This window comes from Giraffa tippelskirchi, chromosome 4 (genome assembly GCF_054371585.1).
Source record: "Giraffa tippelskirchi isolate mGirTip1 chromosome 4, T2T-mGirTip1v1.2.pri, whole genome shotgun sequence".
Classification (NCBI taxonomy): domain Eukaryota; kingdom Metazoa; phylum Chordata; class Mammalia; order Artiodactyla; family Giraffidae; genus Giraffa; species Giraffa tippelskirchi.
In genome coordinates this window covers 34,041,357-34,054,958 of record NC_137278.1, presented here as the reverse complement: position 1 = coordinate 34,054,958, position 13,602 = coordinate 34,041,357, and the positions used below count along the sequence as shown (strand labels likewise).

The 13,602-nt window shown below is 45.7% G+C and overlaps 1 protein-coding gene across 1 annotated transcript in view; it reads right to left on the bottom strand.

Annotated features, from left to right (window-relative positions):
• Positions 1 to 13,602, bottom strand: part of PLB1 (phospholipase B1) — a 186,251-nt gene that overhangs the window by 170,719 nt on the left and 1,930 nt on the right. The window contains exons 2-3 of the mRNA XM_081484271.1: positions 13,064 to 13,209; positions 3,051 to 3,145 (exon numbers count right to left, since the gene is read on the bottom strand). The gene's annotated coding sequence lies outside the window, so the exon portion shown is untranslated. The remainder of the gene's footprint in view (positions 1 to 3,050; positions 3,146 to 13,063; positions 13,210 to 13,602) is intronic.

Below are 13,602 nucleotides of genomic sequence, written 5' to 3'. Positions count from 1 at the left end.
AAGGAGCTGAGATGCTCTTTCTAGGCAGCAAGGTCCTTGGAAGGTGTAAACCCAGGAGAGCATGGATCAGGCCCCCTTTTGGGAGAGAAGACCCCATGTCTAATATGGGCAAGTGACTAAGTCAGAGTGACTTGGGTGACCGGCTTGCTCAGAAGAGAGACTGGCCTCAGTATGGTGCTCTCACGGGGTCAGGCCTGTGTCAGAGGTTTCATCACATCACCCACTACCACCCTCCAGTGCCCCTCAGAGGTAGATCTGATTTCCCCTGTGGATGGATATAAAGTCTGAGGTGCCACAGGCGTTGAAGCTTGCCCACATCCCACAGCCAATAAGTGGCAGAGCCAAAATCAGAAGCCAGGCCTTCTGAGCTCTTGCATGCTAAGTCGCTTCAAGTCACGTCCGACTCTTTGCAACTCTATGGACTGCTGCCCACTAGGCTTCTCTGCCCATGGGATTTTCCAGGCAAGAATACCAGAGTGGGTTGCTATTTCCCTCTCCAGGGGATCTTCCCAACCCAGGGATTGAACCCACGTCTCATATGTCTCCTGCATTGGCAGGCAGGTTCTTTACCACTAGCGCCTCCTGGGAAGCCTGCCGCTAGTCCCCAGGACACTAGAATTACAAGGATCACTGCTTTGAGAAACCAGAAGCTTTCACACGAGCCCTGCTTCCAAACCCAACTACCACGAGGCCTACCTAGGACCTCCTGCTTGAACTCACTTTCCATGATTTTTCACAGCTCCTCCCCAGGTACGGAAGCTTCACAGGCTGCTCTTAACAACAGCCAGGCTTCACCATGATGTGTGGCCTTCCCTGCCTCAACCTTCTCACCCATGCCCCTTCTGATCCCATCACAGGACCCAGAGCCCTGGCTCCCCAAGTCAGGGTCTGGGGGCTCCTAGCTGTGAGGACCCCATACTACCTCCCTGTCCCAAACCTCTGCACCTCTGGGGAAGTTATCAGGTCTGTCTCCTGGGGGAGCTGGAGCCAGGTTATCCTCTGGTCAGGGGTCCCCAACCTCCAGAATCTAATGTCTGATGATCTGAGGTGGAGCCAGTGTAACAATAATAGAAATAAGTAGGTGGTGGTTTAGTTGCTCAGTCAAGTCAAACCCTTGCGGCCCCATGGACCATAGCCCACCAGGTTCCTCTGTCCATGGGATCTCCCAGGCAAGAACACTAGAGTAGCTAGCCATTTCTTTCTCCAGGAGATCTTCCTGACCCAGGAGATCGACCGTCGTCTCCTGTGTTGAAGGCAGATTCTTTACCAACTGAACCACGAGGGAAGCCCATAATAAAGTACACAATAAATGCAATGGGCTTGAATCATCCCCAAACCATCCCTACCTCCCAATCCATGAAAAAATTGTCTTCCACGAAATTGGTCCCTGATGTCAAAAAGGTTGGGACCACTGCTGTAGGCCACAGCCTAACAAGATGACAGGGCTTGCAGGAGGGACTCTTAACCCGGAATTTCCTTTTTCAAAAAGGAGACCTGGGTGAGAACCACGAGGACAGGCTCTGGCATGAGCAACATCAGTATCAGACCTCGCCCAGACCCATGGTGGCTTCTGTTTTGCACAGAAGGAAGGAAAGACCTTTTCCACCTGGCCCGGGGTGCCAACACTGCTCATATTTCCTGGCCGGCAACAAATTCCCAAACATATTTTTATTTCTCCCTCTAACATTTAACCTTGAGTATATTTCAAGGGAAACGCTACTCTGTCTGCTTCTGATTCATACCCACTGAGCTCATCAAAACCAGAATTATTTGGTAATCACTGCTGGGTTTACTGGATGCCCTCTGGGATCTGTAAAAATCTCTGTTCTTCAGAAACAGGAAGTTTCAACAGAAGGATAGAGGCTGGTTGCAAAAGTCAAAATTTGAATTCTCTCTGCCTATTGGAGCGGCATTTCCTTCCTCCTGCCCGTCAGCCAACGTGGATGCTGTGCCTACCGTGTGCAGAGAACACAGAGGTGAATTTTAAAGAAGGTTCTGAATTAATTTACTGGGGCTGCCATAACCAAGTGTCATAGATGGAGCAGCTTAAACAGAAATTTATTTTCCCACGATTCTCGAGGCAGGAAGTCTAAGACCAACGGGTCTGCAGGCTGGTTTCTTTTGAAGCCTCTTTCCTTGACTTGCAGACAGCCGCCTTCTCCCTATGACTACACATGGTCTTCCCTCTGTGTGTGTCTGTGTCCCGACCTTCTCTTTTTATAAGGACACTGGTCACATTGATGAAAGCCCACCCATATGACCTCATTTTAACTTAATTACCTATTTAAAGATCCTGTCTCCAAATTCAATATTAGGAATTCAATATTTATGAATCTTGTTGTTTAGTTGCTAAGTCATGTCTGACTCTTTGTGACACCATGGACTGCAGCACGCCAGACTTCCCTGTCCTTCACTATCTCCTGGAGTTATGAATTTGAGGGGAACACAGTTCAGCTGATAAGAGCCTCTGGTCTCAAGAAGGCGTTTTCCTATGACAACAGCTTTCTCTTTGATTGCCATCTGAGGTTAGCCCCTGAGACGAGGTGGTTTAGGATGTATTTCCTGAGCTGTTGTAGACTTTCTAAGGCAGGATGACTCTATGGAATAGGCACTGAACTGTCAGATTGGAATTCAAATTTTGCCTCCCTCACTTACTAGTTGGGTGATGTAGCTCAAGTTACATATGCTCTGATGCCTCTGCTTCTTCACAGTATAATGAGGATCATACTGCCTGTCTCACAGGGAGTTTTTGTGAAGATCCAAAAAGATAATACATGTGAAACACAGCGCAATGTCTGGGAACATGGTAAGTACTCACCAAGTATATGTGTGCTAAGTCGCTTCAGCCGTGTCTGACTCTTTGTAACCCCATGGACTGTAGCCTGCCAGGCTCCTCTGTCCATGGGATTCTCCAGGCAAGAATACTGGAGTGGGTTTCCATGCCCTCCTCCAGGGATCTTCCCAACCCAGGGATTGAACCCTGGTTCCTTACATCACCTGCATTTGCACGCATGTTCTTTACCACTAGTCCACCTGGGAAGCCCACTCACCTAGTGGGAGTTCCTTTTCCAGGTGTATCTCCTGCAGGATTTCCTCTTCCAGGGTATTAAGGATGTATTCCATGTACCCTATCCATTCTCGTTCCCTGGAGGAGTGTGCCGGGAAATGTAAGAAACTCAGATACAGGGTTAAGACGTCAATTTCCTCAGCCAATCCGTAGCCCAAATGCCTGACCACCACACTTGAATCCTCAGGTTTGGGCCAGAAGGACCCTTCCTTGGGCACCTCTTACAGTCCAGGCTGACCAGCTCACTAGCTCTCCATCCCACAGGTGGTCTCCTGACTTTTCTACCTGTTACTGCCTCAAGAGAGGTTCCACCCTCTTCTAGGGCAGCCAGACCCCAAAGCAGGAAGAGGGAAAAACAATCTGGACTTGAACCTCATCAGCAGTACCCACTGCCAGGACCTCTGTGAGAATGTGATGTAGGAAAGGGGGGGGACAACCATCAGGTTCAGGCTGACCCAGCTATGGAAGCTGGTCAGGCAGAGAAAACAAGTCCAGGGGCTTGCATAGACCAGACCTCACAGTCCAGAGAGGTGGGTACTGGACTAGTGTGGGGACCCAGGTTCTATTCCCAGCTCTGATAGTCTCCAGTGGTGGGCAATTCACGAGACTTCTCTGAGCTTATGTTCCCCTCAGAGAGACACATGGGATAATGTGTTAGAACAATGTGAGTTCATATTTTATCAATAAGTCCTAGAGGTATCCTACTGGCAACCCTCCTCTGGGCTACCACACTTTCTCTGCTGCCTTGGAATGAAGGGAGAAGTCCTTATTGCTTTGGGTTCCAATTTCCTTAAACTGTCAGCATTACACACACACACACACACACACACACACACACCACTTTGCAGCAGATTAAGGATGCATTACTTTTCAACACAAGTCACTTTTCCAGCTTTGGAATAAGAGGGATGAGGGCTCATTCTGGGCCACGTTGCCTCTTACAACATCACCCCACCCCCACAATCGCGAGTCCTCTCCCCTCCCCCCACCTCCCTGAATTACTCATACTCCTGGAAACATGACTGATGACTTCGGGATGAGTAAGAGGCCCATGCACGTCATGGCCCAACTGCTGGGAGGGTGAATAAGTTCAATGCTCCCTCGAGCCGGGCCACTTAGACATGTGCCAAGAGTCCTGCTGGCAGAAGGGGCCACAAGACCCTAGATGAGAGCTAGGAAAAGCCAGTCAGCAACAAGCTAGAAGTCCTTCCCCACTCCCCCCAGGCTTTCTGCCAACCTTTGGGTGACAGTAGCCTTCTCAACATGGGTTGACAGCCCCCACCCCATTCTGAGCAGTGGGTGCAGGGGCTCTCACTGGGTTCCAAGACACTGTGTTTCTTTGACCCAAGCATCCGAGCCTCACCCCAGCACAGCCAGGCCCCAGGCAACCCTGAACTTGGCAGCCTAGCCTTGGCTACTTTGAAAGGACCTTAATCCAGGGCTTAATCTGCAGGGTGCGTACGTGGAGTGGGTGTGTGTTTACACTCTCCTGTACACCCTAATCCACAGTGCCAGTCAAGCAAATATTTTTGGTCTGTTTTCCATTATCCACATGTCCCATTTCTGGACATTTGTTGGAAATGGGATCTCAGCAAAGGGGAGGTATTAATTCAACGTGTTCTGAAATGTTTGCTTTACAATCTTGGCATTAAAGTACAAGCTGAACATACTACTATAAGCAAAACAACATGCAAACTAGATTTCCTGCACTTAATAAATAGAGCTGAAGCATCAGTTTCCCCATTCCTAACATGGGTGCAGTCAGGACATGTATGGCATGGACAACAGCGCCAGGACTGTGAAGCATGAGGCAGACCCACATCTATGTTCTCTGCAACCAGGACAAGACGGTGTCCTCACTCTGAGCCTCAGTTCCCCAGATGGTCCCTCTGTGTAGGAAATGGGACTCACCTCCAAGCTGTGCCCCACGAGGATCTTGAGGTGTCACATGGGACCCACTCTGATGTCTTTTGAATTGCTCAAGACAAGATCGATTCATCAAGTGGAGGGTTTTTAATAAGGCATTTCAGAACAGAGGAGGCACTAGATCTCAGAAGAACATAGGATGAGTTGTCTCACATCATCTTGAGATCCTAGATGCAGGAGCTAAAACATTAGTGAGGCAGGCAAATGGACTGGCCAGTGCACCCCCTGATTCCTCTTTGCCAGTACCTCTCCCAGCAGAAAGGAGGGCTCATCTCCTCCATCTTCACTCTTTATTATCATTAGCCTCAGTCATTTAAATATGGATTGTTAGAACTTCCATTTAAAGCAGGATAAACCTTAAGTAATAAACTCATGTGCTTCAGGATATTACTTGCTTTCCTTCCCTATGACTCAGCTCAGACCCCTTGCTACCAGAGTGGCAAGACATTAATCACAGTCAATTCATGATTCCTTCTCCCCTTTCTTAGGGTCAGGACAGACAGGGAACCAAGGCACTAGGGTAACTTTTCATCCCTCTACTGGGATGGCCATTGTTCTGATCCATAGGCTGTTCAGGGCACAGCTCTTCCCCAGAGCTGCAGTGAGGGTCCAGGATTCATTCTGCTTCCCTGGGCCATCAGAGACAGGAGGTGTTCTACAAGGGTTCCCCTGCCTTCCTGAGATCCTAACCCTGATGTAAGGGTGCACGGTTGTTCTGATTCCTTCCACCAAGCCTAGGGTGGGTTCTCTCATCTTAGAAGAATTGTTAACTAGAAGTGGATGGATGAGCCACTTTTTATCACCCTATGTTCCCCAAATGTTTTGTCTTTAGTCCTCAGAGGAATTCGGCTTTCAAAACCAAAGCCAGGAAGTCTCCCTTTTTTGACTTCTCTTAAGACTGTGCTTACTTCCCCTTGGCAATCAGCACAGAATTGTGGTGAAAAGGGCAGAGGATACATACTTGAGGGAATGGGTTCATATTTCAAAACTATGCTGCCCCATGGAGGATTCTTGCTACATGGTTTAGGACTTGATTGATTACTAGAGCTGGTTTAAAGCTCTAGTAATCAAGATGGTGGATCTTGGCATAAGAATAGACAATGGGATCAAAGCAACAGAGTCCAGAACTACATCCACACACATACAGTCAACTGATCATCAGCAAATCAGCAAAAAACCCCAAGGTAATTCAATGGGGCAGGAAAGTCTTTAATTTCACATGGTGGTAGAATAACTGGATATTCACATATTTAACAATGAATATTGACCCTTACATCATACTCAAAAACTACGCTAAGATGGATTATAGACCTAAACACACAACCTAAAACTATAAAACTTCCAAAAGAAAACAGAGCAGAAAATGTTCATGACCTTGCAGAAGACAGTTTTATTAAAAAGGTCATGAAAAGCACAAAGCATTTTTTTTAAAGAAAGATTTATATATTAGACCTCGTCAAAATTTTCTTTAAAAATCAAAAACATTGTCACAAAAATCGGCAGGCCAGTCTAACAAAGAAATATTCACCAAACATATATCTGACAAAGTTTTGGTATCCAGAATATATACAGAATACCAACAGATAAATATCACTTCAGTCGTGTCTGACTCTCTGCAACCCCATGGACTGTAGCCCAGCAGGCTCCTCTCTCCATGGGATTCTCCAGGCAAGAATATTGGAGTGGGTTGCCATGCCCTTCTCCAAGGGATCTTCCCAACCCAAGGATTGAACCCACATCTCCTACATCTTCTGTGTTGGCAGGCAGGTTCTTTACCAATAGTGCCACCTGGGAAGCTCCAATAAAAAGGAACTTACCCCCAAATAAAGAAATATTTGATAAAAGAGAGCAGAAAACTTGACCAGACATGTCACAAAAGAAGATTGGCCAATAAACAATTAAAGATTGCTCAACATCATTGAGTTAATCAGGAGACGCAAATTAAACCACCGTACAATCACATTTTACACCTACTGAACAGCTACACCTAAAAAGACCAACAATACTAAATGTTGGCAAGGACATGGAGCAACTGGGACTCAGACATTGTTAGTGGGGCTGTAAAATGGTCTATTTTGGAAAACTGTTTGACAGTTTCCTATAAAGTTAAATATACATCTGCCCTGTGATTCACCAATTCCATTCCCAAGCATATGCCCAAGAGAAATAAAAACATATAGTCACCAAACACTTGTCCAAAAGTGTTCACAGCAGTTTTATTCATAACAAGAACTGTAAATAGCCCAAACATCCATCCATATGTGGGTAAATAAGCTAGCTGTGGTATCTCTGTACACTGAAATACTACTCAGCAATAGAAATGAACAAGCTATAGCCATGTGTCACTTTACCACACTTCACTTTATTGTGCATTACTTTACTGAGCTTTGAAGATACTGTCTTTTTTTTTTAAACAAACCGAAGGTGTGTGGCAACCTTGTATTGTCAGATGATGGGTAGCATTTTTTAGCAATGAAGTATTCTCTAATTACGTACATTGTTTTTTTAAGACATAATGCTATTGCAAACCTAATAGACTACAGTATAGCATAAATGTAACTTTTATAAACACCGAGAAACCAAAAATTGTTTGCGACTTGCTTTATTGCAGTAATTGCTTTAGCACCTGGGGCTGTTACAACACTGTTAATTGGCTATATCCAATATAAAATGAAAAGATTTTTAAAAGTTAACAAACTAACAAGACAGAGGAGTCTAAAAGATCAGATCAGATCAGACAAAGAATTATGTACAAAAATATGTGCTTTATTGCAGTGGAATCGAACCTACAGTGTCTCTGGGGTGTGCCTGTACTGATAGATGCTACATAGATGAATCTCAACAACATGATGCTGAAAGAAATGTCAGCATGAGAGAATACATATAGTATAATGTCATTTACATGAAGTTCTAGAACAAGCAAAACTGATCTATGATGATAGAAATCAGGTGGGGATTGACAGAAACGTGCTGACCTAATGTACAACATGGTGATATGATTATAGTTAATAAAACTGCTTATTAAAAGAAGGATTATATGAAGAATATAAAAAAATTTTTTTAAATTTAAAAACCATGCTAACAGATAAAGAGAACAGATTGGTGGTTGCCAGAGGCAGGAAAGGGGGACGGCAGGGAGAAATAGATGAATTGGGTTTTTTGTTAGCTTTAGCTTTAATGAACTAAATTTTTAAAAAAAGAAAAAGGAAAGGAAAATAACGTCAGTTTGTGAGGTGATATAAAGATGCTGCATCTTGTTTGGAGACATGTTTACATGTACATGCATATGTCAAAATTCATGGGTTTTACACTTAAGTCTATTTATCTCACCATATGTAGTGTACCTCAATGAAAGAACAAGACAGTTGTCAGAGGCTTGGGAGAGGAGAAATGGGGGGAATGGGTTTAATCAGTTCAGTCACTCAATGGTGTCCAACTCTTTGTGACCTCATGGACTGCTGCACACCAGGCTTCCCTGTCCATCACCAACTCCCGGAGCTTACTCAAGCTCATGTCCATCACGTCGGTGATACTATCCAACCATCTCATCCTCTGTCATCCCCTTCTCCTCCCACCTTCAATCTTTCCCAGCATCAGGGTCTTTTCCAATGAGTCAGTTCTGCATATCAGGTGGCCACAGTATTGGAGTTTCAGCTTCAACATCAGTCCTTCCAATGAATATTCAGGATTGATTTCCTTTAGGATGGACTAGTTGGATCTCCTTGCAGTCCAAGGGACTCTCAAGAGTCTTCTCCAACACCACACTTCAAACGCATCAATTCTTCAGCCCTCACATTTCTTTAGGGTCCAACTCTCACATCCATACATGACTACTGGAAAAACCATAGCCTTGACTAGATGGACCTTTGTTGGCAAAGTAATGTCTCTGCTTTTTATGCTGTCTTGGTTCTTCCAAGGAGTATGCATCTTTTAATTTCATGGCTGTAGTCACCACCTGCAGTGATTTTGGAGCCCCAAAAAATAAAGTGAGTTGTTTCCATTGTTTCCCCATCTATTTGCCATGAAGTGATGGTACCAGATGCCATGATCTTAGTTTTCTGAATGCTGAGTTTTAAGCCAACTTTTTCACTCTCCTCTTTCACTTTCTTCAAGAGGCTCTTTAGTTCTTCTTCACTTTCTGCCATAAGGGTGGTGTCATCTGCATATCTGAGGTTATTGATATTTCTCCCGGCAATCTTGCTTCCAGCTTGTGCTTCACCCAGCCTGCATTTCTCATGATGCACTCTGCATATAAGTTAAATAAGAAGGGTAACAACATACAGCCTTGACATACTCCTTTCCCATTTGGAAACAGTCTGTTGTTTCATGTCCAGTTCTAACTGTTGCTTCCTGACCTGCATACAGATTTCCCAGGAGGTAGGTTAGGTGGTCTGGTATTCCCATCTCTTTAAGAATTTTCCATAGTTTGTTGTGATCCACACAGTCAAAGGCTTTGGTGTAGTCAACAAAGCAGAAGTAGTTGTTTTTCTGGAATTCTCTTGCTTTTTCTATGTTCCACCGGATGTTGGCAATTTGATCTCTGGTTCCTCCGCCTTTTCTAAATTCAGCTTGAACATCTGAAAGTTCACGGTTCACATGCTGTTGAAGCCTGGCTTGGAGAATTTTGAGCATTACTTTACTAGTATGTGAGACGAGTGCAGTTGTGAGGTAGTTTGAACATTCTTTGGGATTGGAATGAAAACTGAACTTTTCCAGTCCTGTGGCCACTGCTGAGTTTTCCGAATTTGCTGACATATTGAGTGCAACACTTTCACAACATCATCTTTTAGGATTTGAAATAGTTCAACTGGAATTCCATCACCTCCACTAGCTTTGTTCGTAGTGATGCTTCCTAAGGCCCACTTGACTTCGCATTCCAGGATGTCTGGTTCTAGGTGAGTGATCACATCATCGTGGTTATCTGGGTCATGAAGATCTTTTTTGTATAGTTCTTCTGTGTATTCTTGCCACCTCTTCTTAATACTTTCTGCTTCTGTTAGGTCCATACCATTTCTGTCCTTTATTGTTCCCATTTTGCATGAAATGTTCCACTAGTATCTCTGATTTTCTTGAAGAGATCTCTAGTCTTTTCCATTCTATTGTTTCCCTCTATTTCTTTGCATTGATCACTGAGGAGGGCTTTCTTATCTCTCCTTGCTATTCTTTGGAAGTCTGCATTCCAATGGATATATCTCCTTTGCCTTTCGAATCTTTTCTTTTCTTAGCTATTTGTAAGGCCTCCTCAGACAACCATTTTGCCTTTTTGCATTTCTTTTTCTTGGGGATGGTCTTGATCACAGCCTCCTATACAATGTCATAAACCTCCATCCATAATTCTTCAGGCACTCTATCAGATCTAATCCCTTGAATCTATTTGTCACTTCCACTGTATAATCGTAAGGGATTTGATTCAGGTCATACCTGAATAGTCTAGTGGTTTTCCCTACTTTCTTCAATTTAATAGGTGTAGAGTTTTAGTTTAACAGGTCTAGAGTTTTAGTTTTGCAAAAAAAAAAAAATCTGGAGATTGGTTGCAAACAATGTGAAAATACTTACCATTACTGAAATGTACACCTAGAAATGGTTACAATGGTATATTTGATATAATATGTATTGCACCACAATTTAGGGTTTCCCTGGTAGATCAGTGGTAAAGAATCTGTCTGCAATGCAGGAGACACAGGTGACTTGGGTTCCATCCCTGGGTCAGGAAGATCCCTGGAAGAGGGCATAGCAACCCACTCCACTACTCTTGCCTGGAAAATTCCCTGGACAGAAGAGCTTGGTGGGCTATGGTCCATGGGCTCACAAAGAGTCAGACACGACTGAAGCAACTAACCACAGCACAGCACGATACCACAATTTAAAAAACAAAATATTCTACCACATACAGCCTAACAAATGTTACTCATGAGGAGTCAAACATAAGCAAGTTAATTTCATAATATTTATGTAGTCCTTGAAATAGAAGGCAAGGTAACTCATGGGCATTGGAAGGTGCTGCGGATGGCTGTGGGCAAGTAAGTGGGCACTGACAGGGATGTGAGGCTGCCCTGCTCTAAGCTGAGGAACATGGCAGACTCTTTAAAGTTCCCAGGTCTCAGCCCATCTCGGCTCCCCAGAGGAGCCAAGACAAATGGAGACTGAAAAGTTCAGGAGACCTTTCTCATGAACGCATTTTCTGAGAACTGGACACTGCCAGTCCCCTAGAGGTCTGATGTACAAGAAGGGCAGGCCCTGCCTCAGTTGTGTGTGTGGGGCTGAAGGAAGGAAGTAGGTTGAGGAGACTGAGTCGAGTCCCAGCACTGGGAGGCCTCAGTCCGCTAGCCTGAACTCCACCCATAACACCCTGTGCGGCTTCTGCCAAGTCTGTCCTCTGTCACCTGTGTTGAAGGGACTGGCTTAAGGCCTCCTACACAAAGTTACTCCCCTCTGGCTCAGCTGGTCGAAGAACCAGACAGGGGTGGAGCTGGAGGCCCAGGGGACCAAGGAGAACAGACCCTACCTCCCTGATGTGGCTGACAGGTGATGTGGACGGTGGAATTGGGATGGCAACAGCTGTTGGGCCCAGGTGGGAGGAAGGCAAACAGAAAGGGCATAGTTGAGAAGCAGCAAATCATGAATCATGCTGTTCATTAACGCAGGCTAATTAAGAGACCAGCATGACAGCCATGGTACTGGCCATGTCTTGATTCCCAGTTTTCAGAATCCCTGTCACCCCTGGTGATTGGTCCCTCTACCTCCTCAGTCTCCCAAGAGTTCCCTGGGGGATGTTAATGCTCTGGGGGCACTTCCAGACTTCCCTGGCCTTTGGAACAGACTGCTGCCTTGTGAAAAGGGGAAGGAGAGCTGGCATTTAGCAAGCATCTCCTATTGGTCAGGTCTGTGTTAAAAACTCATAAGGGGTATATCATATACCCTGAGAGATGGAACACATCATTCCCATTTTGTCAATGGAGAAATGAAAGCTCAGAATGGGGAGTGGATTTGTTCAAGGTCTCCTACTAAATTAGTCATCGCCCCTACACCCCCTTACCTCAATCCCTTCATCACAACATAGAACCGTCTTATTTGTAAGACTGAAGATACTTCTAGATGCTCTACTCTGACCTCCTCCCACCCCAGTGGCTATCATCTGCTTTAACAACTTCCAGTTCTTTCCAGTGACCCTCTTCCCTTGCTGGTGATGGAAACTCCCTCCACTGAGATAGAGTTTAAAGGTTTGGCTGAAGAATGCCACACAGAAGAGGGGAGGTGGGATTTAAATTTTTCTGAAATCAATTGGAAAAAATGGAGGAAAGGATACAAGTTATACAGTGTGTTGCAGAGGTGACTGGAAGAATGAGCTTAGCTCATTCCACAAGGCTGAAGGAGCCACTGTTTGGAACACAGGGACCTGGGGGGTGGGGAGGTGGGAGAGACGAGGTTTGCGCTTCTTAATCCCCTGGTTGTTCCTAGCAGAGACCATGGTGTTCACCCTACAGCCCTGTGAAGACTGGATGAGTAGTGTCAGGTGGGCGGTCCACAGGGTCTGGGGCTCAGCAGAGAGATCCAGGCTAGAGTAAGACCAGAAGCTGGGCTGCCTGCAGATCACCCCAAGCTCGCTCATCTCATGGTCTTCTCAAAGTCTGCCGTGGTGCACAACTAAGCTGCTTGAGGACAGAAATGGCCAACTGGTGGACTGTAGCAGATGTCCTCGCTGGGGCCTAGTGCTTGTGATCCTAGAAAGAGATTCTAGAGGAACGGCCTCTATTTTGAGCCCCACCCCACAGAAATTCTGGTGTTTCCAGGGTCTGCCCTGTTGCTAGACCCAGCAGTAGCTGCAGAAACCTTCCAAAACACGTCGCTACTACCACAGTGTTCTTCTCAGGCCCGCCTGCCCTTATCGTCCCCACAGCATTTCCCACTGAGCCCTTGGATTCCACAGTCCCATTTCCAAGCTAGAAGCCTCCCAGCCGGCAGCAGGACCCGGGATGCAAGACTCCACACTACACACACACACACACAGTCACACATACTTCAACATTGTCTCAACAGGCCCTCTTCCACATATGTAACAGACAGACTAACCTTTGCTGCCAGGCAGGAGACCTGCTTTGGAAAACAGAGAAACAGTCCCCCGAAGACACACAAACATTCAGCATTTTGAGTCTACTTCCACTTGGTTATTACTTGGAGGACTGGTTTCATTCCAAACTCCATGAGCTGCTGGAGGTCTAGGTGACAATTCTACCATGAAAATCAGTCAGGCCAGGAACCCACCCCTCTACCAGCAATTTTCACCCCAGAAAATGACAGCAGGCAGTTATGTTTGCCTGCAGAGGACCGAGAGCAGGAAACCCAGCCTGACGCAGGCGTGGAGGATGGCCACGGTGTGAGGCTCACCTGCCTGCAATTGCCTAGTGATTGTGGAAATCCTTTCCTTTTAAAGCTGGTGGGGAAGGGGTAAGCTGAGGGAGATAAGAACCCAGATATAGGTCTGGCGTTCTACCCTCTTTGTTGTTGTTCAGTCGCTAAGTCGTGTCTGACGCTTTGTGACCCCAGGGACTGCAGCATGCCAGGCTTCTCTGTCCTTCAGTATCTCCCGGAGTTTGTAGTTGGGAGCAATT